Here is a 3,782-nt window from a genome sequence, read left to right on the forward strand (position 1 = left end):
CAAATTTTTAGAGACCAGTGAGACTGGAGTCCAGAGAGCCCTTCCAGAAAGCGCTGCCTTTTCTAAAATAATCTCAGGATATTCTTGAGATGCTGGAGGTCAGGGAAGTGAAACCCAATAATGATGGATTACATTTTCCACCAGCCTGGATGAAGGGGAGAAGAAGTCATGGAAGAAGGAGTGGTTTAAAATATTTTTGAAAAATTATTCATTTTAAATTTGTTAACAAATTAAAATTTATACTTGATTAAAAGCAACGTCCCATAACTCGCTCCTTGCCATCCAGTGTCCTGTGCCCAGAGGCAACTATTTCTAATTCTTTTAGCTCTTTCTCCTGGGTGTCAAGTCCATATCTCTATACAGTGGAGCCTCACTACTCGATGGTTCCATATTTGTGAATTTGTCTACTAGCTAAAATTTATTTGTAACTCCAAAATTAATACTCAAGGTGCTTTTGTGGTAGACAACAAAAAATTTGAGTCATCTCTAACATGCTTGTGCCCAGGTGAGGTAGAGCAAGGCAGTAGTCTGCCTTCTTGTTTCAGCTCTCACACAGATGTCTTCAAAAATAATCAATAAAAAATCTATAATAGGAAAATAAAAGAGTTTTATTTGACCCAAATTAAGGACTATGGTCAGGGAGACAGGCTCTCAGATTAATCTGAGGAACTGCTCTGGAGAAGCATGGTTTTCAGCACAGTTGTACATCTTGTCAGAACAAAGAACATCAAACAAGTCAGGGACACCATCCTTTCAAGGTTTCAAAAATAAACAGATCAGCACATACACAGCAAGTCAGTATGTCTTTGACACCTAGGAAGGCAGTCTTATCACTGAAGGAATACCAGCATTGGCATCACAGGAAGAGAGGCATTTAATCTTTATTGTTAATGTGGACATTCTTTACTTCTAGTCAATGTACTCTTTTCTTTAATGATTAAAGCAGATGTACAATGTATGTTTGATAGACCACAAACAGGCTGTTTAGGTTAACATAAAATTTAAGTCAAATCATGTACAATCCAGAAACCAGACGTTCCCATACCTCAATATGTGAAAATTTCCTTCCATTATTTCTCCCTTCTGATTGCAAATCTTTCAATAGAAAGCACTGATGATCAAAATATTTGTCCCTCAATGCCAGGGTAGTTGCTGCCTGCCCTGGGTTCATCATGTCCCTCAGTGTTAGGCTTCCGTTTTTGTTGTTTATACATGTAAAGAGATTTGCCTAAGAGGGAGGTGGCCCATCGTTCAAGCAGAGTGCCTTCACTGAGCAGGGCTGCAGTGGAGCAGAGACTGAGTGCAGCTGGAACCAAGTGGAGCACAGCCCCAGCATGCGGCGGAGATACTGACCCTGCCCGGCCCTGCCCCTGAGGCAGAGCTGGCAAGGGGGAAGATTGTCAGGTGCTCTCCATTCAGAGCCACGTCATCTGTGGCTACATGGGCAATCAGGCGGTCACACTCCCACTACACATTTTGGGGTTCAAGATTGATGTAGTGAACTCTGTCCAGTTTTTAAACCACACAGGCTACTCACACTGGAATGGCCAAGTGCTGAACTCAGATGAGCTCCACGAGCTGTATGACAGGCTGGAGCTGAACAACATGAACAAATATAACTATGTGCTCACAGGTTACATGAAAGACAAGTTCTTCCTGGCCATGGTGGTGGACCCCAGGAAGGAGCTGAAGCAGCAGAACTCCAGGCTCTTGGTCATGTGCATCCCCGTGATGGGAGACAAGTGGAACAGAGAAGTTTCCATCTACCTCCCTGAGGACCTTCTTCTGGTTTACAGAGAGAAGGTCATGCCAGTTGCAGACATCACGACCCCCAACCAATTTGAGGCTGAGTTGCTGAGCGGCAGAAAGATCCACAGCCAAGAAGAAGACTTAGCAGTGAGTGATGGACATGCTGCATTTAATGGGCCTTGACACAGTGGTCATCACCAGCTTAGACCTGCTATCCCCAAGGGGCATTAACTACCTGATCATGCCAGGGAGCCAGATGACCCAGACCCCTGATGGCACCATGATGATGCAGAGCATCCTCATGGAGATGTGCAAGGTGGACACAGTCTCCATAGGCACCGGGGACCTCTTCACTGCCGTGCTCTTGGCATGGATGCACAAGCAACTCAACAGTCTCAAGGTGGCCTGTGAAAATACTGTGTCGGCCATGCACCATGTTCTGCAGCAGACCATCAAGTGTGCAAAAGCCAAGGCTGTGGAAGGACTGAAGCCCAGCCCAGCCCAGCTGTAGCTGAGGACTGTCCAGAGCAAGAAGGACATCAAGAACCCAGAGATCATCATCCAGACCATAGTGCTGTGAGAGCCGTGTGAACCTACCTCCTTAACACCCAGCGTTAGGTGTCTCCATTTCCATCCTTGTGAAAAATGTAACGTCTGCCTTAGAGCTGTGACCAAAATTTGACATTTTTTTCATTCATGAGGAAAAAAAAAAAGAAGAGATTTGCCTAGTTATCCACTTGGGGGGTGGGAGGGAGGGGGTGTCTAATCAGACATAGTGAACAAGCACAGACGTATGCTAATGGGGAAACATTTTATAGACTATACATTTTATCAATTATGTTGAATTGTCACATAAACATTGTTACACCTGCTTTTTTTTAATTTTTATTTTGTTTATATTTTTATACAGCAGGTTCTTATTAGTCATCAGTTTTATACACATCAGTGTATACATGTCAATCCCAATCACCCAATTCATCACACCCCCACCCCTGCCGCTTTCCCCCCTTGTGTCCATACGTTTGTTCTCTACGTCTGTGTCTCAATTTCTGCCCTGCAAACCGGTTCATCTGTACCATTTTTCTAAGTTCCACATATATGTGTTAATATACGATATTTGTTTTTCTCTTTCTGACTTACTTCACTCTGTATGACAGTCTCTAGATCCATCCACATCTCAAAAAATGACCCAATTTCATTCCTTTTTATGGCTGAGTAGTATTCCATTGTATATATGTACCACATCTTCTTTATCCATTTGTCTGTCAATGGGCATTTAGGTTGCTTCCATGACCTGGCTATGTTACACCTGCTGTAAACAGTAGGCTTAAAGCAAGTAGTGATACATGTTCTGAGTAGCTTCATAGCCAGGAAAAGAATAATAATACATACTATGACAATCATAATCATTTGTAAGCAAAACGGGAAAAAAATGTCTGATCTTGTAGCCATTTCACCCTTTTGGGAAATTGTGTGTGTGTGTGCCTCTACTTCTCCAGAGCTGTTGATATAAGTGCAGCAAGTAGTGCGAGCAATAACATAAATGCTTCCTTGTTTAACCAACAAAAATATGAGGCAATTCTGTTATCTAATATTATATGGGCTAAGGAATTTAGGGATGTCTGTTATGCTGCAATGCTTTTTTTCAGTTTCCTCAACTATTTGACCAATGGTGGGTGATAGATTTCTAATCATATCTCTGTTTACACATACTCCTGCATTAGGAACCAAGATTGCCAAAAGATTTTGTCATGAGATATCTTGGTATCTTGCTAACATGGATCTCTTGACTCTGTAATGAAGAGAGAAAGGAGGTTCATCTACTTACTTATGTATAGACAATGGAGTAACATATTATGCTAGTAAAAATAAACCTTCTATTTGCCAGCTAGTAAGACTATGTGCCCATCTTTAGGAAAGTGGATCAATTCCAATACCACATGAAGACAAAACATGGGGGAGCACAAGTGATCCCTCCTAGAGTGCTCTCATTGATAGCTTCATCAGTTGGAAGTTTTGTTAATGCGGTATTA

At 42.2% G+C, this 3,782-nt stretch overlaps 1 pseudogene; it reads left to right on the forward strand.

The window, feature by feature from the left end:
* Positions 1-1,029: 1,029 nt before the first annotated feature.
* LOC111165646 (pyridoxal kinase pseudogene) lies at positions 1,030-2,369 on the forward strand (annotated as a pseudogene).
* The last annotated feature ends 1,413 nt before the right edge of the window (positions 2,370-3,782 follow it).

This window comes from Delphinapterus leucas, chromosome 15 (genome assembly GCF_059928025.1).
Source record: "Delphinapterus leucas isolate spDelLeu-1000000601 "Yukka" chromosome 15, BTC_Dleu_Yukka2, whole genome shotgun sequence".
NCBI classification, from domain to species: Eukaryota; Metazoa; Chordata; class Mammalia; order Artiodactyla; family Monodontidae; genus Delphinapterus; species Delphinapterus leucas.